At 40.0% G+C, this 24420-nt stretch overlaps 1 protein-coding gene across 1 annotated transcript in view; it reads left to right on the top strand.

Annotated features, from left to right (window-relative positions):
• Positions 1-3251: 3251 nt before the first annotated feature.
• Positions 3252-24420, top strand: part of RNF182 (ring finger protein 182) — a 36073-nt gene continuing 14904 nt past the window's right edge. The window contains exons 1-2 of the mRNA XM_058033662.1: positions 3252-3299; positions 24083-24163. The gene's annotated coding sequence lies outside the window, so the exon portion shown is untranslated. The remainder of the gene's footprint in view (positions 3300-24082; positions 24164-24420) is intronic.

Below are 24420 nucleotides of genomic sequence, written 5' to 3'. Positions count from 1 at the left end.
TTTACATATGATGTGATAAGAATGTGTGCCATTCCTTCAGCTGAAGAATTCTTTATGCAAGGTTTTGGTGCTGGTTAAGGATACTCTGCTTCCAGGGAACAAATAGGCCAATAGAATGTGTTTGGTGGGATGAATGGTGTTCAGAATAAGGACAAATGGTGAAAGACAGGAGACACTATCAAAGGCTGTTCTGCTCCATGTGAGTGTTAACACTTGTCCAATGTCCCAGGATGAATTCCTTCAGTACACTGAGTTACTGGAAAAACCCACTGCACTGACAAAGACACACATGTTACTGCTGAGTCAGGAGATGGCCACGGTCACACCAGCACACATTCTTTTCAGTGTTTGGTTTTGGGAGGTTTGTCACCCTACCCCAAAGAAGTAGATGCTCCTTAAAAATTGCTGCCAGAAGGAATTCCAGATGTAGATTTTAAACATATTGTCCTTAAGCCAAACTGGGAGATACGGGGACAAAATGTCAAAATGCAAAGGCAGGATAGCTTAGCGTTAAAATGTTACAAACTGCAATTGCTGATTTAGTACTGATTTATTACTGCAACGCAAGGGTTTAATATTTGTATGTTTCATTCCCCTCTCTGTAAGTGTAGAATTATTGTGACTGCCAAGCAACAACTTGGCAGGGTTGCAGTTAGTGCCCTACTCTGCAGTTAGTGCCCTACTCTGTAAATGCTATTGCAAAAGTTAGGTTCCAAATGACATTAAGCCAGTTAAAAATTCAAGCAGAGTTTAAAAAAAAAAAAAAAAAAAAAACCACCAAAAAAAGCCCCACACAGTAAAACACTTTGCAAGCACTAGAACAGTGACCTGGCTAAAGTTTTGTCCTAAAGATACAGGTGATATCCATCTACAAAAATGGCTTATCTCTGTGAGTAAAATATCACTGCAACCTCGATAGGAAAAGTAATCTAGATGGCACGGATATCTGAAAAATGTTCAATTAAGTTTTCCTGTAAATCCTTTAAAATATCACCCAATTGTCTCAACTGCCCCTTCTGGAAATGCTATTCTTTACCTTCAGCCTGGAGAGGGAAGTGTTTAAAAGCCTGTGTGTAAAACTGAATCACATAAAAGGATATCAGTACCCAAGTGCTTTGTATTTGTGAAGATGAGATAGTAAGCATGCCTTTCCTATCATTTTTCTGTCCCTTCCTGTGTTTCCACCTGGGAGAAAGTGCTATGAATTTATTTTGTAAGAAAAATGAATAGGCATTATAGCAACAGCCTTGCTTTCTCGTTGTCAAAATAATGACCATTTCTTTCAGCAATGTTTTCATTGCTCAGCTTTCTTTTCTAAATGTATCTTAAGTCAAAAAGCATTCCACACTCTTCCAAAAGAGTTTAGATTATGAAATGCTTTCCAGTTTTTAGAGGGATTTTGGGGTTTTAGGTTTTTTTAAGATTATATCTATTACGAATATTGATATTCCATTTGATTAAAAGGATGTGAACATCCTTTTATATCAAATAAAATAGGCAGAATTTCTCCTATGCTATGAGATCCAGGATGCTGCAGATCTTTCACTTCTCTAATGTTACTCTTTCCTCCTCAAAGCAAGCAAATTCACTGTAAGGTAGAATAAACAAAAACAAAAACAAAAAAAAAAAAACAAAAAAAACCAAAAAAAAACCACAAAACCTCAAAAGCTCTGCTCTGCCCTGGCTGGATTTATATTACTTTTTTCCTTCTTTTTTAACTCTTGAATTGGTATTTAGCATGCAAATTAGGTAGATAAATGTGTGGTGAGCCCCTGTCTTTCATAGCCAACCTTCTCTCTCCCCCATTTGTGCCACCATTGTCATTTGGCTGTGTGATGGCCTGCCAGCAGCTCTGCCGTAAGCTGGGCTGCTTTGTGAAGAGCTCCTGTGGGGGTCTTTCTTGTCTTTGGCAAACTCCTCATAAAGAGTATTTTCTGCAGTGTGCCAGCAGCTCTTGGCACGAATTCGTCGCTCACAGTGACTTGCAGAGCGGATACTTAATAGTCATCCCCTGTAGCTTGGCAGTAGCTGAGATGGATAATGCAGCCTCCAAGTTGCTCCTTGCATGTTAGGCTTCTTCTGCGTGGCAAACTCAGAAAGTCCAATTTAATCAGCATAAACCAGGGAAAGAGAAAATGGGAGATCCGTCTTGCACTTTGAAGGATGTTTTGTCAACTTTACTACTATTGAGAGAATAAGAATGTTGCAGGCAGAGAAATTAGGAGAGGATAGATCCAACAAGCCGATACCGCCGAGCCTTCAGTGCAGGAGGAGGAAAGGAAGAAGAACGGAGGAACTGCCTCAGCTTTTGTCAGTCATGTCAAGCAGGGAGAAGGATGTGAAGATGGGCGTCCCTGAGGTGCCATAGGCTGTTGCTGTAGGAAAACATGCCACTCCCCAGACTCAGGATAACCCTAAATCTCAAACATGTCAGGACACAACGATGTCCCCCACATACCGGGCTACTTTACCCTAATCCATTTTCAGCCTTTCCCTCCTCTTCCTTCCAATCACCCATGCTTCCCCTCCTGTTTGCAGCACACAGGACAAGTGCTTCAGCTCCTCAACCCTTAGGGCCTGCTGCATAATACTGAATGCTCTGCAGAAAAGCCCCGTGGCACCCTTGGATCATGAGCCGCTGTCCGGAGGGGTCCCAGAAGCAAGTTCCCACACAAAAGGAGTTCATCACCTGAGGATGTGGAGCTAAACCACTTTCACGAAATGAAAACCTGGTGTTAAAAATTTGGTCCGGACTTTGTGGGGTTTTTGTGGTGATGTTCTGGGACCAAACTGCAAGGGCAGGAGGGCAGCAGCGAGAGTGCAGGTGAGCTCCCATGGTTATTTCGTGTCATGGGTGCTCCATGGGTCCCTGCTGCCGTGGGATCCCTTCTCGGGGTGAGAGTGTACCTCTGCGTGTGTTTTGGGGACAAGTCTCCCAGAGGAGGCGGAGAGCCGGCACGGGGATGCTCTGAGCCGAGACACCACATCCCAGTCCGAGGATGCGGCCGAGGTGAGGACGGCGAGGCGCCCTCCCAACCTCCGGCCGGGCTGGGCGGTGCCGGGGGCCGGCTGCAGGCGGAGGAGGAGGAGGAAAAGGCCAGGATATTCCTGAATGAACGGCTCGCTCCTCACCCCACACCTCCGCCCGGCTCCCGCCTCCCTCCCGCCACTCGCCGGTGTCTCTCCGAGGCGCAGCCAGTTTCTATAGCGACGGCGCTGAGCCGCGGCTCTTCCGAGTAGTAACAAAGCCGGCCGGGGCTGCGGGGGGAAGCGCTGCCGCTGCCGAGGACACCCGACAGGTACGGAGCGAGGGTGCCCGCCCCGGCCCGGCCCGGCCCGCCGGGCGCTGCTGCCGCCGGGGGGCGGCTGCGCGAGGGACAGCGGCTCCCCCGGGTCCAGCGGCGGGGAAAGGGGGCCACGTCCGTCCGTCCGTCCGTCCGTCCTTCCGTGCGCTGGCGCCTGTGGCAGCCGAGGGACAGCGGGAGGGGCTGCCGCAGGTGCGCCCCGGGTGCGCCTTCCCGCGGGCACCGGGACGGGGCAGCTGTCCCCGGGTACCCCCTGCCTGTCCCCGGGTACCCCCTGCCTGCCCCGGGTATCCCCTGCCTGTCCCCGGGTATCCCCTGCCTGTCCCCGCGTTCCCTCTGCCTGCCCCGGGTACCCCCCGCCTGTCCCCGGGTACCCCCTGCCTGCCCCCGGTACCCCCCGCCTGTCCCCGGGTACCCCCTGCCTGCCCTGGGTACCCCCGGCTGCCCCCGCGTTCCCCCTGCTTACCCCCGGTACTCCCTGCCTGCCCCGGTTCCCCCTGCCTGCCCCGGTACTCCCTGCCCGCCGGGGAGGCGCCGGCACGGGCGGGCTCCGCGCCCCGGGTGGCAACCGGTGTGCTCGGCTCGGCTCGGCTCGGCTCGGCTCGGCTCGGCTCGGCTCGCCCCTCTCCGCCGGGGACAGCGCTGCTCCTCGTCCTTACGGTTACCCCTTCGTAGTAATACTGATAATTTCGCTGCTTTTGGTGGTGGTGGTGTTGTAAAAAATATGACCTCCCCCTCCCCTGGAAATTTGGGGGTTACGGAGTTTCGTTTCTTCAGGTTTATAAAGTAATGATGAATAGGGTAATAGGCTTAAAATGCGCTACTGAGTTAAAAACAAAAACAAAAACCAACAAACATGTAAAGGATTGGCGTTGTGAAGTAAACAAGACAATTACTGCTTGTTTTTAGGAGTAAGTGTACGGAAAGGTTTTAGATAAAATGAGTCTGTAGCTCTCCGAGTCAGAAGGCTGAGATGGTAGAGGTGGCAAACGTTTGCTTATCTCGGGCGGCCAAGGTTAGGCACGAACAAGCGTCTTCACCTCCTGCGATACCAATGTCAGAGTGAATGGGAAGGTCATTAGCAGGTCATTAGCCTGAGCACTGCTTGTGGTGAGTGTAATCGATAACATCCGAATGGTAGTGGCTGTGTGAATAGACACGGGTCTCTGCAGAAGTTTAAAATTCAAAGAAACTTCCTGATGATGAGAAAAGGCTGATCCCGCACGATGAGGTCCTAGGGAGCAGTCGTTGTTCATTGCTGAGTGATTTAGGAAATAAAAGAGATCCTGGGCCGAAGCAGAATTGTGCTGTGACATGTATGCAGCCAGCAGCACGTTCAAGATGGGAATCTTCCCGGCTGTGAACAAGGGGAAAAAGGGAAATAGTACATGAGATGGGGACACGGTGACTGAGGACATAGTTATTGAGTAGGTGGACAAGAACTGACATTTTAGGTAAAATGTAATGTAAATATCAGATTATTTGAGATTGAAAACACTATACATAATGTAATATCAGGGTATCAAACCTCAAAGGCTAAGAATTGACTGGAAGAAGTTTGAGAAGTGTATAAATGAAATGCTGAGTGAAAAGTGGAGCTACCTGTACCATTAGGTAAATGATGTGAAAACAGTGGAAAGAGAAGATACAGTTCATCAGCAATCATGAATACAAGTAGAAAAGAAAATGGAGACAGACTTGTCTTGCAAGAGATGTATAAATAAAATGAAGTTTTAAATGAGTGTTGATCAAGTTTAAACTTTCCTCAATATAACATTTAAGTCAGTATTATTGTAATAATATGTGGACTGGAATTCTAAGGGGTTTTTTTAAAAACATTAGTCACAAAAAAAAAAAAAAGTGAAATTTCTTAGATATGTTGATTGCAGTGGTTTGCCCAGTGTTTATAAGTGGTTGTCCTTCTCTTCTTTCAACAGTGTCACAACAGTTGTTTTGCTGAGTTATAACCTTCTGAATGACCTCTGTTTTTCATGCAGCACTGGAAAGCAAACTCTTGAGTTCATAAAATGTGTAAAAATGTAGACCTCAGATTTAGTTTAGCATGATGAAAAATAGCATTTCAAGACCACACTGTGGACTACCTGAAATTGAATGCACTTGCAGGAAATAAAAGGTCAGCTGTGCATAATAAGGACCTGGACACTTCTACCCCCATAACTGCATGGCAGAGAATGAGAAGCATCAGAACTCAATATCTTGCCTTAAAGTGAAAGGGATAAGGAAAATATTTATGGTTTTGCTGCCTTGTGACAATTCAGTCCCAAAATTGTTCCTTGTGGAACAATTGCAAACTCTACTAGACAATGTTTATCAGTGGAAAAAATGTAGTAGTTGAGGCAGTACCAGGAAAGAATGCAGTAGTTCAGTACAGATAATACACCCCATAAAATAGCCTGACATGCATAAGGGCTTCTAGTGGTCAACAGTTCTAGCCATTAGATCACAGTCCCTCAGACTGTCATTTCACATCTTTCTGGTGCTCCTCAGTCTAGACTAGGTTTATAGGAAGCCTGTTGTCAAATGTTCTTGAAAAGCATCATCTAAGGCTGTGCACTCTGTGCCTTGGTATAAGGCCACTGCAGGAGTCTGCTTGCCACTATTCCTCTTGCTGTCTTCAGTCTTAATATTTTTATCTATATCCTAGTTTGCTGTTAAATATTTTTTCTGGAGAGATGTACATGTGCTTGCTGTAGCCAGCAGCCCTTTCAAGTGTGCAGGGACACTTATCACCTGCTGCCTGGAGGCTGTGATTTCAGTCCTCCCAGCAAGGTTGCTAAGGAGTACTAGGGATCCTTGGAGAGCAAAGCTCAGGAAATTCTCCTGTGGCCTTTGCACACATTGTGTGCTGAAGCAGTGCCTGTCCAATATAAACTACTGTTCTGACAGTAATATGGTATGACCAGATTTGTACCTTATGTATCACACTGTAACAGAAGATAATTGTGACTTTCTAGTAAAAACAAAACATCTGTGAGTGCGAAAATGCTATGATAAGCTGCAAAGAGCTCAGGCCTCTTCAAAATGTACCTTAGGTTTAAAATTCATTTGCAAAGACAAATCAAGAAGTACAAGATGTGCAGCTTTTAACCTACTACAGCTCTACACTTTTTAAAACCAAATCCTGTGTGTTTCATTCAGAATGTTTTTTTCCTGCAGAGATGATGCAGCACAGCATTTTAGGCACAATAAATGCAGTAATTCAACACCTTTCCTTTTCCCATTTTATTTTGTCCAATGAGTGGGCACTTCAGTAGAAGTTGAAATAACTCAGCAGCACTTTAAGTTTAGTCCAGATAGCACGAAAAGATGGGATATTCCACCATCTCTAAAGCATTGAGCAGAGACCTGAAATCCATTTATGTTCTGTCTGATCTCTCTTGCTATTTCCAAGAAATTTAGCCAAAGTGTTACAAAGCTGTGTTTCTCTGAAAGACTCAGGTTCACAACTGTTTTGTATATATTGCATTTTGAAAGTAACATCTATAAAGATTACTACCACTAGTGGTGGTTCAGAAATTGGAGAAAGGAATAGGGACAGACTGTCTCATCTCTTAGCTTTTCTACTTCAACTCGGAATTGCTCAAGTTATTTGCAGAGAGGCGGCCTTGTAGAAAAGAGAGCAGTGTGACAATCTGGTTTTGAGAATAACTGTAAGGAAACCTGATGGTGTGTGGGGCTGTTGTGAGGAAGAAGGAGGGGGCTGATGTGCAGCCCATGATGCAGTCTTGGCCCTGGAGTCAACAGGCATGGTGGGAGAGTTACCTGGGACTGGGATGAGGAGTCAGGTTGAGACGTGACTCAGACTGGGACAGGAAAATCTGGTGTTAGACTGTGTGCATCAGTTCCTCCCAGCAGATGGCCCAGCTCAGGGCTGAAGGCTTCTTTTAGGCCCCCCCTTTGTAAGCCTTCAAGGCTGTGTTGGCCATGTCCACGGCAGAAGGTGTTGGTAAGGAAACCCAAACCTTTCCATAATAGTTTCAGGGCAGGTGTTGTTCCAGGCAGGGGAACTGATCTTGGCAGGCAGCGCATGGCAAAGAAAGAAAACTCCCATTTCAGAGGGATAGCCAGTCTGTACTCAGGCAGGAGATGTTCTCCTGTGAACAGAAAAATATTCCCCCCTTGGTGACTCACCTGATCAGACTCTGCTTGAAAAAGCATCTGACCTTGAAGCTGCTGCTGTGGAATAGCTTTATGTGGAGGTATGGCTTGACCACTGAGGAGCTACACTGCAGGTGTTTACCAAGAACTTGCAGATGCCATTTGCCTCTCAATACATGATGGGAAGACCTGGAGTATTTCCACAGAATACTTCCACGGACGTATTCTCTGTTAAAAACCAACATGCTCAAAACTCAAGCTGATACTGGCTTTCCACTCTTTAAACAATTCCTACAAGTAATTCTCAAAAAAAGCTTTAAAAGGCTTACCAGCGTTTCTACCAATATTGAAAATATTTAGTTTATTCAGCTAGAATTTTATAAATATCTTAAGCAGAAATTTTGAGTAGTGTTTGAATTACCAGGTGGAGTGTTGTGTAACGTGTGTGTAATGAGGGCTTTTATCTTCCTGTATCTTTCAGTTCACTGAATTACACTTCTATGCTGTTAAAGTGACAGCTAAATGAAAGTTAAAAAAATAAACAGTGCTGTGTTTGGTGCTAGGTTCAAATGGTACAATGAGTGAATTGCAGGGCAACAAATTATACAATGAGAATAAACCAAAAACAATAACTGCCGACTATACTGCAAACTCAGTGAAGCTTCCTGTAGAAGAAAATGATTAGTTATTTTATCACTAAAACTGTATTGTAAAATATGTATTCAGTGCAATGCTGATGTTTTGTAATGCTCTAGTACTTGGGTTTGCTTTCAGTATATTACAGATATTTTACTGTGTCCACTGAATCAAAGAGCACTTTTGTAGCTGATGCTTATTCCTGTAATCAAGTTGCCTCTCATTCTCTGACAAACTAAACAGATTGAGCTCTTTTAAGCTTTCCCTTGAAGGAGATTTATTCAGCTCCTGAATTTTTTTTTTTTTTGTGACCGTCTCACTGTTCCTGTGAGAAACTGTCCAAACTGCTCATAGTCCTATAAAGATTGTGAACATTGTCACTGTGCAAAATACCTTAGTTTGACTCCCACCACAGCCAAAAAGGTAAAGGTATCTCAGCTGTGTTTCCCTCCCATGTTGCTAAATTCGTGTTGCAAAGATCTCAGACTCAGATAATTTGTCTCTGTGGCTTCTCTATGTCTCTGCTCATTACAGGGGGGTTGGACTAGATGACCTTTAAAGGTACATTCCAACCAAAACTGTTCCAATCTGTGATTCTGTATTCACAGTGTGAATTAGGTATGCAGCTTACCTGAATAGCCGAAGCTTTTTCTACAGTAATCTCATACACTTATAATGCAGCTAGCAAGTACTTAAATGTTAAAGAGAAGAGCTTTTTTTGTGTATTCATGCCTCATTTTATTTGTATCACTTGAGCAAAGTTGTTAGGGAGAAGTGCTCTCTGTGCTTTTCAAGATTCTAATGTATTTCTCCTTTCTTCTCTGCCATCACCACAGCAGACCTAAAGTTGTCTTTTCCTTCTAATGGGCCTCTGAGATAAGTCCCCGATGTTTGTGCTATTAAATTCAAGGTCAACACCTTGAATAACACATGTTAAGGAAATGGAAATTTAATATTATCTTACTAGTCAGATCTATCTAAAAAGACCAAAAAGGGAAAGCATCTTGGGACAGTATTTACACTCAGGATGATGGGCATGGGTACCTGCTCATTTAAAGATCAGTTAACAATGAAAAAATTAATTTCTGGCCCTCTCTGTGTTGTAAAAATTAGAAACAAGTATCTATCCAGTAATATAAAAACCGCCCTCTTTATATTGCAAGTTTGTCTTAGCCTGAAATATCAACTTTAATCTTAAAATGCCATGTCTTCCATAGGGCAAAGAGAGAACAGAAAGCATACCAACAATGAATCATCTGTTTTTGTTATCAGTCATTCAGACCCTTTGGTGATGGATGGGTGAATAGATTGAGCCTAGAGCTCTAAGCCAGCTTGGCAGCTGGCAGGTAAGTCCCTGGAAGCTCACCAAAATGCTTTCTGAAGCACCACACTTCTGGTTTACTTGTTGTATTTAGCAAAATCATATCCTAGAATATAAAGTATCCTCTTAAGACAATAGGATCACACTTAACCATACATCTACTATCAGTGGAACTTAAGCATACAGAGATTGTACATGTGCTCTGGTAGGGATCTGAAGAAGGATAGAAGGATGCTTTTTTTTGTTTTTTTGGGGTTTTTTTGGATGGGGAAATAGAGAAACAGCTCTTACAAGACTAGAAAAGAGCAAGTCAGAACTGAAAACAAATGATGTGTGTGCGGATGATGTGAAGGTGAAGTAATAATACTGCATATTGATAAATCCCACAAAAATCCCAAGTGAACTGAGTTTCCAGTAAATTTTGTGTTATTTGTTTCTTAAGGATTAATGAAACTTTCTCACACGACTGCTCTGCTCAACTATGCCACCTGACAGGCAAGTTAAAAGCATTTTGTTAGCCTGGAATGGAGAAGCAGTGGGTGCAGTGGTATCTCCCTTCCTTCCCCTGGTATACCTCCCAAGACAGCTTGTTCCAAAGTAGTGTCCTGTGCTAATGGCAGCATTTAAGATTCTTTTTATGAATTTATTGTAACATGGCCAACACATCTGCTTCATGTTGAAGTATGGTTTTTAGACTCTAAGGACAGTTCTCTGTGTGTTCATCAGTGTAAATGTAAGGCTTCACTAATGCATATTGACACAGATTTATTAAAATATGAATTCTCATTGACTTTGGGACTGAGGGGAGGGAGGAATGGGAAAAAAAAACCGCACAGAAAGAAACTTTCTGGGGTGGCTCATTTAGAGTGCAGTTTTGGTATTCAGGTATGGCTATGAATAGATTGAACAGCCTTCTGAACTTTATGCCCTTTTAAAAATTAAGTGGCCTGCCTATTTTCTGTTTCAGTAAAGCAAAATTATTCATGAGGAGAAATGTCAGTTGTACCAGTCTTATAATTAATTTTCAGTTTAATAACATTAACAGGATGCTTCACTCACTGTTTGTCATTTTACAGATAGCTCATATAGTGCATGTGTGGGCATTTGAAATTCTGTAGGTATCTTGAGAGAGAAACAGCTTTTCTCCAGTTCTAGCACACACACACACACTCGCATGCACACACATTTATACGTGGTACCTTCTCAAGACAGCTAGAGTATTTTAAATTATGCATATATGGACATGTATATTTATATTTGCCAGACAGACCAAGGGTATAAATTGACATCATAGATACAGGTGTGGAAATTTTCTGCATCCAGTGATGCAGATTACTTTACACACCCATTCATCCCTGTAACCTTTTGTCTGCCTTTTGCTCAAGGAAGAGAAACAATTTCACAAAGTATGATCAGTAAAGTGCAACTGTGGACATAATTCTATGCAGGTGTCCAAACCAGAATTATCTATCCACTCACTGTAAAATAGGAACTTGTAATAAACAATCCTGCTGCATACTTGATGCCTCCTCCTTTTTACTGTTTTACTCTGCAATTCTTTCATTAACAGTGTTATATCTTAATGTTTAGCTTTTTCCCTCTTTTATTTTGCTTACAGTCTTGTCTGTCTGTGTGCAGAAGAGCCAGCCTCATTGAAACAGATTTTTTTTAAAGAGTTAAAGATCTTGTTTTTTGAAAGAGTTAAGATCTCTTTTTAAAGAGTTTTTTTTTGTTTCAAAGAGTTACCCTTTGTGTTTTATTTTGCTGCTCATGCGTTAGCTATGTCAACTGAAGCACAGATAAAGAGTAAAAAGAGGCATGAAATAAAGCTATGAGAAATAGTAAATACTGGGAAATAAAATATATGCAATGATCAGCATGTGGCTGTCTGTATTGAAAAGTAAAGCTCATATCACTCCATTACTGCTGGTCCAGAGCTCCTTTGATCATGTTTGAAGAGTTGCTTTTGTCTGGGAATGTTCGGAGAGTTGATACAGGTCGACTTCAATGAACACTTGCTTTTATGTTTGTATATTCATAAAATTTAAAATTCAAATGCAATGCACATAGATTTGTGTGTGTTATAGCAATGTGTGTGTTATAGCAATGCACATAGCTGATGGATTGGGTTCATTATTTGCTGTTAAAATATTAGCAATAGCTTTCGTGAACAAGACACAGTAACACAGATTTTGCTGCACAAAATATAGTGCCTAAACAGATGACAGTGCAACAAGTAGGGTATGTCAGAAAATTCCAAGGAAGGAGATAATAGTATTTGGCATCGGTTTTGAGTCTCAATGGATTGGAGTGGTTTGATGTGTTTTGCGGGGGTTTTTGTTTGTTTTGGCTTGTGCTTTTTTATGGTGGGGAAGATGGATGATAGGGGTCTTCCAGGAAGAAATATTAATTACAAGTGGAATTTCTGCACTGGCATGTGTACGAGAAGAAATTTCTGCGCTGGCAGTATGCCTGTTAAAATACCTAATTTTGCACTACCAGACACACTGCAATGCTTGTATCAAATTTTCTAGAGAATACACTGAAGGCGTGCAGAGCGCTCAGACAATGGGCAAAGCCTGAAAAAAAAAAAAAAAAAAGCAAACTGAACCCATATATTGGAAGACATTATTGTTCTGAGAGAAGAAACAAATCTTGGGAAGGCAATTTCATCAGCATTCATAGCACTAAGCAGTGGCCCAGTTCCTGTGCTGCCAGCTCCAGAACTGACGTCACCTGTCCACCATGACATACTGGACCACTCAGACCGTACACAAATACTGAGCAGCTGCCTCACACAAATCCAGTTGCATATCTCAAGCAAAAGAAAGACTCTAGTCAGAGATATGAATGGTTATTCATCCATTTGCAAAAAGAAATGCAGTGTGCTAGGCAGCAAACAGCAAGCATCATACATTCACTGATGAGCAAAGTGATAATGGGGAAACCACAGGGAATTATGTTGATAGGAAGTGGGTAAATATTGGGGGTCTGTTCAGCTCAACCCACTGGTTCCAGGGAGGACACTTGACAAAGCTCGCATCTTGCATACAGCTCCAGATGTCCATGAAACTTGGTTTGTTTTTTTTTTTCTCTGATTTTTGTCTGCTGCGAGTCTGAGAGAAAGGGAACTGAGTCCTAGTTCTCTGCTGTGCCTCTCCAGAGTGCCAGCTGCACTGGAAAGACTGAAGTTAAGTTGTTGTGTTCCTGCAGCTGGCTTTTAGGCACTGGGATATGACAAGGAAGATATGCACAGGTCACACCAATTTTTGGGTTTCTTTCAGTTACACTGGAACCAAAAAGGTCCATTGTTAAGGAATAGACAGTATAGAAACTTATTTGATCCCCTGCCTAGACTGTGTGAGTTAGCTAAATGGTGAATATCTCACATTGTGCTATCATTATTGTTCATCATTGTGACAGGCTGGAAAGAGCAAACATAATAATTAATACTCGGCATTGTGATAATGCCATTGTGCCCCAGCTTTAAATTGTTTAAACAAAGCTTCTCTTTTATTTAAGTAACTCCCTGATAATTCTGTTAAATCTTTCTTTTCTTCAGTCTTGAATCAACTCTTCAATAGAGACATCTTGTATTTAAGTGGGCTTAAAGGCGGGGAATGTCTGTGTTTGTATGTGTGTGTCACTTCCTTTCAAGTAGAGAACAGCTACGACTGAATTACTTTATTCAAATATCAGATAAAATTATCCAGCTAAACATCATTGTGCACATACATATCGTATATGTACTATGTATTCTATATTGTATATATGTAGATTAAAGAATTAATGTATTTATGTAATGTTTAAAGAAATACATTGAGCTACTTTTCATGGAATCATAGAACATTTTGGTTTGGAGGAAACTTCAGAGATCATCTAGTTCCAACCCTCCTGCCAAGGTCAGGAACATTGTCCACTAGACCAGGTCGTTCAAAGCCCCATCCAACCTGGCCTTGGATTTCCACTTTCTTTTTTTTCTTTTTTTTTCCACTTCTTTTTGTTCTTTCTTTTCATTTTCAGAAATGCAGTGTTTTATTCCATTTGAACAGCATCACTAGCAACAATATTCTATCTGATGTGGTTTCTTTTATGAAGAGATACTAGTGCTCATTTTCAGTGTGAAAATTGCAGTTTCAGCTTTTATCTATGCATTTTACTGAATATATAGTAATGGATTAATAAATGTGGAAGCATAGTGTGTAAAACAACACTCTCCCTCCTTTGTAATACTTGCTGGAAAATGCACTGTGTGTTAGACCTGCTTTTGAAAATCAGAATAATCAAAGACGAAATATATTATAAAGAAAAATATCTGGAAATGTGAGTGTTCCTGTTAAAATGTATACATATAAATTTTATCTTTATTTGATAGTGCAGTTCATGGGTGGTTGAAATAAAACTGCATTCCTCACTGAGAGTCAGTGCCCAGGGGCTTTGTGAACCCTCCAGCATCAGGAGGGTTCATTATGCTCAGATGGACCTTCAGACCTGTCTCTGCTTTTGCTGCGAATGGTAGTGGGCACCTTGGTGAGAATGGGATTGAAGGGGTGTAGGTGCCCCAAAGTGACCAGGGGAGAAGGACGGTGAGGATGGCGCCCAGATGAGGTCGTGGAGATAACAGCCACATCTCAGTGACCTTCCAAGGACACCCACTTCAGGAGACAGTGAGTGAAGCCTGATGACTCACAGAAGTGGGTGGGAAGAATAGATTGTTTGCTGTTGTCTGAAGACAACAGAAACGCACATCCAGCAGCAGCACGTGTTTGCCAGCATAAAAATGAGGATGAGGCATGTCCTGTTCGCCACGTCACTCCATTATCAATGGTGTCATTGGTACCATTGTATCTCCATTATCAATGCTGAACAGACTTTGGTTACCTGTGTCTGGGTGCTTTGTGAGTGCGTGGTTTGGTGTGTGATCAGCACCCTCCCATTCTGTACGATTTCACACTGAGCTCTTCTAAGTTCTTGGTACACGGTACTGCAGTATTGTCTTCTGGACTTTTCAGGATGTGAGGCTCAAACCAGATGATTTCCAGAGGTTCCTTCCAATGTAAATTGGTCTGTAATTCTGTCACTTGAAAGCAGCAGTATGTTCCATGAACTTCACTGCATAGGTCATAAGATTAGTATAATATAAGTTTATGGTAATTTCTTAAATCTTATACTTTTGTCTTCATTGGTTTGAACTACCCATGCTTTGTTTTTTAAAAATGGTTTTAAGTGACCTAGGCACAAAAAAAAAAAAAAAAAAAAAAGAAAAAAGAAAAAAAAAAAGGCATTTCTGAGCATAAAATTAGTTTGAAATAATCTTGCACTAGAAAAAAATTCATTCAGTGTATCTTTCTGATCAGAAGGCTGTAAACCTCTGAACTTCAGGGACTTGGGGTTGAAGCACCTTCTCAGTTGTTGGCTGAGACAGGATCAATCACAAACAATGAGGATTATGTATCCACTTCAAAAAAATACAGTGCCCAGACTGAACTGTGCAATTTGCAGACCTCATCTTGTCGCATTCTTTATGGTGCTAAGCTGATTGTGTGAGGCTGGAGCCACAAGTAATCTCTCTCGTTCAGCTCTGCTGCAATATTGTTGGACATACAGAATGAAGGCTTGTTACTCAAAATCAGGCACATCTGTCAGCTCTAGCACAGGCCAGGAGTTGTGCTTTTGGTTTGCTACTTGTCTGACAAAATACAGTTTCTTTAAAAACACTGAAGGATCTTCGGTGAACCCCACCAGCCTTTACCCTTAGTAGAATTCTCTGTAAATGAATCGAGCCATTCCTCATGGTGGTGGTCTGACAATTCAAGGAGTAAATGTACAACTAAATGAAGCAGCTTTCTCCTGAACTTCGCTATTTCACTGTAGCTATTTTACTGGTATTTTCAGTATCAAAATGAGTGCTACAATTTGATCCCAAATACCTTTGTGTTCTATCAGTCTGTTGCTATTTATTCCCATTCATTCTCATCAGTGTGGTGGGCAGCAGAAGGTATATTTCATTACTCCATTTCTTTTTATATTCAGATTACTACCAAATTTTTGTATCATCTATTCTTGTATAACACACATTTTCCTCACCTCTCACCACTCTCTGTGCCTTAAAACTTTTAAAATTTGATTCCTGTCACTTGTAACATATACCTTGTAACCTACACTTTCCTAGCTGACTTGACACTTCCATTTCTTCCCTTCCCCCCTAACCCCCTTGTGCCTTTTTTTGGCCATTTCTCTAAAGTGTATAATTCTGTTTCTTTGAAATCCCCCCCCAAATTCACCTTGTGTATCAAACTTGGTTTTATTCCACTCAGTCCTTCTCCCCCTGTACATGCTGTGTTTCCTTAGCATGCTAATTTAGAAAGCTTTTTCCTAAATTTTCTTCTCTTGCACTTAGCCCTCTCTGCCCACTCCCTACAGCAAAGTCTCTCCGAGTCATCATACTGCTAATCTCTTTTCTCTGATTCACTACTCTCCTCTGTAAGGATCCCAAGACTTCCAGGTAACAATCGTATAAATTGTGTTCTGTGATCAGTTGCACTCAGGCTACAAAAGTAACACAATGTGATTGAGCCTGGTGGCTTTGCACAAGTATAAGAGAGAAAAGATAGTGAGCATTTACTTTGAAGGTCCTTTTTTTGCCCCATTTAGATCTTTTGCTTAATGATGTGGCTATTAAGGTGTTGCTGTAAGATGCCTTATAGGCTTTGAAGGCCAATGTGCAGTGCTTTAGTTCGTTTCTCTTGAGTAGCTGAGTTAAAATCTGACTGTGTGAAATGGTTAAGGATTGCTGTGGATGGTGAGTGGGATCTCCAGTTCTTTCATAACTACTGGTGTAATAAGCCAGTGGTTCCACCTGGTGTGTTCAGAGAATATGAGACACATCTGAGGCTGCAGTGTCTCCTTTGGACGTGATGCTGAGTCTGTGTGAGTGCATCAAATACTTCATTCACATAATGTTCAATCAGTGAGTCCTTCAGACTTGATATCCTGCCAATGGGGCTGCCACAATTCGTGTATTCATAAACAGTGTCCTTGAGATCTTGTCTGCTCCTTTCTGCATAACCCAGTGTATTAAAAGGACTTTATCTTTCTGGGGAAGGGAACAGTATCCTGTGGTTTTTATGAATGACTAGATGCCATCATAGTTGTTTACTGATGATGTTCTCTGGTTGGAGTTATATATTATAGCACAGTTGTTTCCAAGATTTAATAATGTGACAATTAAATTTATTTTCTTTTTTGGTAGCAGAGCCAAGGAGAAATTGATGGTTGTTTGTGTCAGTTTTCTAGTCAATTCAGTATGACTTTTGCCTTAGCAGGGATTACAGATTTAGGAACTGAATAAGTGAGACAGTAACAAATTTTAGAAACATCAAAAAGGTATCCTATGAAATAGCAATTATAAAAGCAAACAGTAGTAGTTTAATTCTACCAGCCTTCTCTCTGTTACCCAATAAATAGGCATTTTGCCTGAGAAAGGCTTGCACGTGCATCCTAAGAAAATGTTTGCATCCAAGATTTAATTCCTGCTGTCATTTTACAAGGTAAACTCAGTGACAAGTTTTGACAAACAAATCCCTCAAGTAAAGTTTTTCTTAGCACATCTTTAGAGCTACAGGCTACCATAAGGAAAGCAAGAGGAAAACTACTTTTTATCTCAAACAAGAGATTTTTAAGAGAAGCCAGTGTGCTTTGTTGACATATTTATAAGCATTGCAACTTGTTTGGTTGAATCGCTCTTGATTTACACAAGAGGTTTTTTGTCTAATGAATTATCCATATGCTGTGTTGCCATTTTTCTTGCCAAAAACCTGTGACCACACTGACAAAAAAGGAGAGAATGCTTTTATTGCTGTAGGATATTTTACAGAATTTTACAGCTTTTGATTTTACAGAATTCAGTGGGATCCTTGAAAGCTAGAGATTTGGGCATAGACAGTATGATATACTATCACCTTTTGCTGTGGACAAGGAATGCTTCATTAATAAAACAAAATGGGCACGGTCTAGTGAGTATACTTAACATAAAATTCACTATTGAAGCAGCTGCTTCTCCCCGAATCCACCTCTGTCTTATGATCTATCCTTATAGTAATGTTATGTGAAGCCCACTCAGAAGCCAGGGTGCCTGGGAGAAACTCAGAAAAATCATTTTTCTCCCTGTTTTTCAGGGAGAAAAATCATGAAAATTAAGTTTCTCAAACCTTCTACTGCAAGTCTTGTCACTTCATATACACAAGGTGTTTATGTGCAGGAAAAAGCTTTGGAAGGTATCTGTGTGGAGGAGCACTGACAGACATTGTGTGAATAGCAACATTTGCATAAACTTTTTAGTAAGTAGAGATGAAAGTCTCCATTTTCCATGGTTACTGATCCTCAGATATCCAGTTCAAACAGACATATCTGAGAATGAAAGGTACAACTTCTGCTGTCCTTTAGGGTATCTCCTATCACATTTCAAAGTGCAGTCTTCTGTGGCTTAACACTCTACAGTGATGACTTACAGATAGGCAAGATATATTGGCACAGGTTGTAGACAAAGCTCAGCATACTAGCACAGGATCATAATGTGGGAAATGGTACATGAGGCTGGCTGATTCTCCTGCAAGCCAGATTAATTTAGCTCATCCAGAAGTACATGTTATTATGGCTAGGTTGGTTCCACTATGAATCCCGCTCAGTTATATCAACTCTGCACTGCAGTTTAAAGTGTAGATGTACTCACTGTTGCAAAATATATCCACCACAATTACTGAGAAATGCTCCTCAGGGTGCACTTTCTTTGGGTGCACTTTCTGAAAGAGTCCTCCAGAAGCAGAGAGGGACAAATAAGAGCTCAGAAGCTCTCAAGTAATATTGCAATCATTTGACTCTGGAGCAGAATTGGATTTTAATCAATTTCACGGAGAGTTCTTTCTGTCAAGAAACCAAGCCCAAGGGAAAAGGTCTATTTTAACTTGCTGCAAATTATGTGGCTGGTGTTTGCAGAGATGTAAAAAAGTCAGATTCACAGTGGATGCTGCCTTTTGCAGTGATTACTAGTGCAATAGTTGTTAACTTTCATAAACTTTGGTTTAGTAGGCTAACAAACAGCAGTGTGCTATCCTGGTGCTTCAAACATGGATCTTTCCATGAAAAGGTTATAGCATAAATAAAAGATAATGCCTCCTAGCTTTTGAATAGATAATATATCTATATAGGATTTTTTCCCTAGATCTTCAGTCTTTGCAGATTATACGGATTCAGCTCACCGGAAATGAAAAACAGTGAAATATGTCTTATTCCCTAATGTCTAGTTAATTAGTTCACTTCCTAGCATGTCTTTCTAGTATCACTTTTTGGAAAAGAAACTTACACAGTGGAACATTCAGAAGCCTTATATTCACTTGCTTAAGTGAAAGCAGAGCAGAGGAGATTCATTACTTAAAATAGTTTAAAGAAAGCTGTCATTTAAAACATCTGGTGTTTTAAAATGTTCCTGGTTATGTTTCTATCAAAAAAATATTTTTTTACTTAGTGGAAGGCAAGAAATGTTTTTAATTTCCTACTTTACTCCATAAGCCTTAGCCAAGCTGCTCATTTGTGATATTGTATAGAAAACCTGATATCCTTGGGAATACTTGCTGAAGAGCTGCTGTGATGATGTTGGGATTTTTATTATACTAAGTGACATTCATAACCTGTTATGTTCTTTTTTCTAGTCTTGAAGTACATGTTGCAAAACACTTAAAACTAAAATCCCCATTGATTATTACCAGTTTAAAAAATACCAATACCCGGTCTCAGTTATTAATTTACACTAAATTAAATTTGTAGGTTAATAGGAAAGTGTAATGGCTCTCTGTGGACTGTGTTGCTTTTTAAACCTTTAGAATCCCATTTTAGGTACCTTCTCTCTGTTTTGTGTGTTGATTGGGGTTTGGTTTTTTTTAATTAGTTTAATATACAATCTGAATATGCCTTGATTACTTCCAAAATTTCTGAAGCAATGCTTTCCTCTCATGCACTTTGTATTTTGAATATGATTGGCTGGCAGACTTCAGACGTTCATTTCATTTAACCTTTCAACCACTGTAGTTGCAAATGACATCAAAATGCTGTAGCTCTGCTCAAAGAAAAGACAGTTTCATACCCTTCATTGAGTTTGTGAGACTTAACCAGTGTAACTCTTTTGAATGATGGAAAATTAGTAAAGTCCAGGCTGCCCTTGTCCCAGAATAGAATTATGCAGCTCTTTCTGAAGCACATTTCCTAAGTGCAGATTTGCTGATTTTTTGCAGGGTGTTATTGATCCGATTTAGACCTGATTGGATTATCTGCTGCTGTGGCAGTATATTTCTATCACAAGCACATGGGAGGGAGATACACTGCATTCTTAACTGGATTCTGATACATCCTATGAATAAATTGCAGCTTCTTTCTGCTCCTCTTATCCAGCCCAAAGGGCAGTTTATATAGAGTCTCAGCCCATAAGGATTCTGCCCTTTGCTTGAAATATTCCATCTAGTTGCACTTCAACTCTGTCACTGACAGTTCAGAATGAGTAAAAAAACCAGCACATTTCACTGCTAAATAACATGTTAAAGCGGAGCAATTCATGTCAGTCCCCCAGAAGTTTAATTACTTTATAAGCATTAATCTGAGCTAAGCAAGTCTCACCAGCAGAACACTCCAGCAATTCTGACATGGTGGCGTAGCAATTTATGGAGCTCTGACACTCCCAGATCATCCCCAGTAGCTACAAAGATACTACCAGACTAGTACTTAAAGCTGCTCTTGTTTCACATGATTCCTGTATTCCTTAAAGTAATAGAATAAAAGCTCTGCCTGCCATTTGACACAAATTAATTTCCCTGCTCCCATCCGCTTTCTCAGTGCCTGCAATTTTATTTCGCATACCTGTGTCTAGAATGGTGGGTGTGCATGCAGTAGCTGTTTTTTGCATATTGTGTACAAATCAGGCCAAATGGAATTTTTCTACAAGCCTGTTGTAAAAGAGCAGTACATGTTGCTGTCAAAGTCAATGTCTCCCTGCTGACACTTGTCTGTTAGGTTTGTTCATTTCCCAAGAACGCTGTTGAAGACATACAACTTTACTGCATGTCAACCTGATCTACTAATAGTTGTGCTTTTTATAGCATCTGAGGGGTTTATGTTTTCTCTTTTTTCAATACATCAATAAGATTTTTTTTAAAAACTTCTTAGTTACATTGAAATTCTAGTGATGATAATGATGTTATAATAATAATAGATATAAGAATGTTGATTGAGGAGAGGTTATATGCCAACTTTGGTGTATTGCTAAAATAAGAATAATCTTTATCCCACAAATAAGTATTTTTAGGTGTGTGCTTTAGGGGAACTAAAGGATATATTAGAATTGCACTTTACTGGATCCAGGTTAGAGTGTTGTTTCCTCAGACCCCTCCCTTCTCAAGCTGTTGGGGCTATGTGCAGCATCAGCTGGATCAGACTTTATTTGCCAGTGTTTCAAATAGGACACAATGATAGAAGACCAGGTCTGAAAATGTTGCTTGTAGGTGGAATCTGTATTGGATTTGGATTATTTTGATGTGGAGTTTTCAATATTCTTGTGACTGAATGAACTGCAGTTGTTTTTTACCATTTCCTTTCTGCACAAGATCAAATGCAAATTCTGAGCAGTAGTTAAAGCAGAAAACCTTGCTACCAAATTTATGTAAAGAATACATAAAATCCAGTATCAGTACTGCCCTGTATAATGTCCGTGCTTTTTATTTCCTGTTTGCACTATCAACATAAAATAGACAATATAGTAAAATCTTTGTATATAGTCATATCAAAAATGCCTGAAACAGAATATACAAATTTAAACATCCTTGTATTAGGTGGATTTTTCTTAAGGACAATAGAAAAAGCAAGAAGTACAACTTCTTTTCTAGCCTATTCTGCAATTGTTTTCAGCTCCATTAGGACAAAGTTAATGCCACACTTACTTTCTATTAAATCTTACTTTGAAGGTTAATTGGAACTTACTGTAATGCATTAAAATTGTTCCCCTGTGTGGAGAGGAATTTCTCACCGAATGATGTAATCAAGATAAATTTTCTGTCATTTTGCCTCACCTAGTCTCTCCCAAATTATCTAACAGAAAATATGTCCAAAGAGAGAGAATTCTGTTATATTTTGGGGATGTTACATTTTGAGTATGTTACTTAATATCTTCTGTTAGAAGTAATTTTTATTTGAAAAGCCGAAGTTATTTTCTTGCATTTCTGGACCTATTTGAATTACTTACATTCAAGCACACAGTAGCAAGCAGAGCAAGGATGTAAAATTCTATGGTGCTCTCATCATGTGTTCTGAAACCTAATACAAAATCATATTGGCTTTTAATAGTGTCTAATATAAAGATAAATGCTAGACATATCTGTAGGCCAAATGATTAAATATTTATGCCTATATTAAGCAATACTTGGAAGCTTTTTATTTATTTATAATTTTGTATCTTTTCAAGTCATATTCTAGAACCAATGTCCTACAGTCTGTTCAGCTCTCAAAAGAGCTCCTAAAGGGCACAAGCACTAAAGCAGAGATGCAGAACTCTATTTTATTTGATAAAGCTACCAAAACCCACCCCTACCACCAAAGAGAAGAATGTCTAACCTTTCCCTGAAACAGTATAAGGTCTTGAGTTCTGCTGTGCAGTATATATAAACTGGAGTAGGTTGCTTACTGGTCTCAGAGTCCTAAAGGAAAAGCCACTGGCAGTGAGAAAACTGTGCAAGAGAAAATGCCTAAATAGCCCATTAAGCAGGTTGTGAAAGAATTAAAAACAATTTTAAAGGAATTAATTCTGTTTAACTAGCATATTTCCAAAGTTAAATGTTACCATTTTAGATATAAATTTAAAACCATCTCTTTTTACTTATCTATTTAATCTAATTAAGCCAGTTTAAATCAAGAGAGCTAATAGAAGCTCAGATCCTTTGTCCTTTATTAGTTTTATTCTTAAACAGCTACAAAGCAACCCACAACCCTGTGTCACATTGAGTAGTCACTTGGCATATTACTACATAAATAACTCATGAATTCTATATGAGGGAAAATTTCTTCTTAAGAAATATTGGAAGAGGTTTTGGTTTTGCGTAGAAACCTAAATAATAAAACATTTTTTTCTACACCACAGTTGCAGGATTCATATAAATACTGTAGTAGCCTGTAGCTAGAAAGTAAGTAATTGAGAATAGTAGGGTTTCAATAAGGGATTTACTGTATATCCATACCATTTTCCACTACTACCTGACGCATAATGTGAGTTATTGGAATAACAAAAAAAGTATTGCAAATTATATTGTTAATAGGAAATGGAGTCGATGATATTGAATACGTACAGGCAAAGGAGGTAAAAAGTACCCTAAGAGCCTGTGTCAAACACTGAATTAAGTGAAGCCTGTTACATTAAAATCTCCCTGATTACTTAACAGGATGGGGAGGAGGAATAATAATTTTTTTAAAAGACTGTTTATTTTTTTTCTTTTAGCATGAGATGGCACATTAATATTACATGACTTCCCATACTAAATAATTAGAGACTCATGAATTCCAATTCAAATATGAAAAACTATAATTTTCAGCGTTTTGCATTTTTGTGACATTATTGTAAAGGATTGAGAGAGATCAAGGAAAGACTCTAAACATTGTAACAGTAACTTCTGATAAGAATGTTTCTCTTTTATATTAGTCTCGGCAGTTAATAATACACAACTTTTTTGCTGTATATGTTGTGGGGTTTCTCTTTCAAGCGTAGTTATTGGAGGAATAACCTCATTACCTGTGCTGTTGGAAACTAAGCTTTTGTGAAAAGAATGGGGGCATTTTTCATATCAGTTTACAGAGCTGACCATAAGCCAAGCATGGATCAGTACATCACATTCTGTAACTCCTGTGCAAATTCTCCCATTGATTGGAGTTGACAGGGAAATGCCCATTGTTAAAACCCATCCACTGTTAGCAGAAATGTGGCATGAGACAGGTTGAACATGTGATGGCTGCTGGCACTTTGAACGTTGTCTATTCAAATGTGAGATTAGTAAAGCAGTTTGGGGTGGGGTTTTTTGCATTGTGCTTAGCACAAGCTGGAAAAATCTAGTGCGATGGTCATTTCGTGCTGAGTCAGAATGCAGCAAAGCTCCTCCATGCAACATGAATGCAGTGGCCCGCAGGAGATGGTTACTTTCTGGTCTGTGCTGGAGAAGAGACTGGACTGTGTTTGGGAAAATAGAAACTATCAAAGAGCTTCTCTGACATTTGTGAAGGAAAGTATTTCAATATGTTTCTACAACTCTTCTTTCAGAGCACAGTTTATCTCTTTGGATGCTCTGCCTTTAGGTTGGGGGTTTTTTTTAGTGAATTGCTAACATTTGTGAATATGTGGTTGCTAGAAGAGATAGCACTTCAGTGTGTTTAGCACATAATATTGAAAGAGGCTTAAAATCAACAACAGATCTGTAAAGATAACTGGATTATGTTACAGAAATAATTTTAGTAAATGAGATTTACCCAATATATTTCTCTAAACAGAAATCTCAACATATGGCAGTTTCTATCCAAACTAGAGAAGTTGGACTCCTTCCTCTCTTTCAGACAAAATAGACTGAGAAGTCTCCCAGCTGTATTCCTGCTCTACTAATTTTGTTTCCCTCCTTTCTACCAGTTTTTGCCCATGTGGAGAAGAAAAGGCATTTCTTGTGTTCCGTGCAAGTGAACCTTTCCAAGGAGTTCTTTTTCATGGAAAGTAAGTTTCTCTGTATTTATTTATCTATCTATATTTTTTTTCCTTCTCTTCTTTCCTAAATATGCTCAGCTTGTATTTAAAAGCAACTTTTAAAACCTTTGAAAATATCACATGTTGAGTAGGTCCATGGTTGATGTCTTATGGAAGTTGCTGAGCTAATATATTCATTTTAGGTTATGTGTGAAATACTGGCAAATTCCCTTCACAGAAAAAAAAAAAAAAAGTGTGAGAGATGAATGATAAAACATTGGTTTGAT

The sequence above is a fragment of the Melospiza georgiana genome, chromosome 1 (genome assembly GCF_028018845.1).
Source record: "Melospiza georgiana isolate bMelGeo1 chromosome 1, bMelGeo1.pri, whole genome shotgun sequence".
Classification (NCBI taxonomy): Eukaryota; Metazoa; Chordata; class Aves; order Passeriformes; family Passerellidae; genus Melospiza; species Melospiza georgiana.
This window is presented reverse-complemented; position numbering and strand designations above follow the sequence as displayed.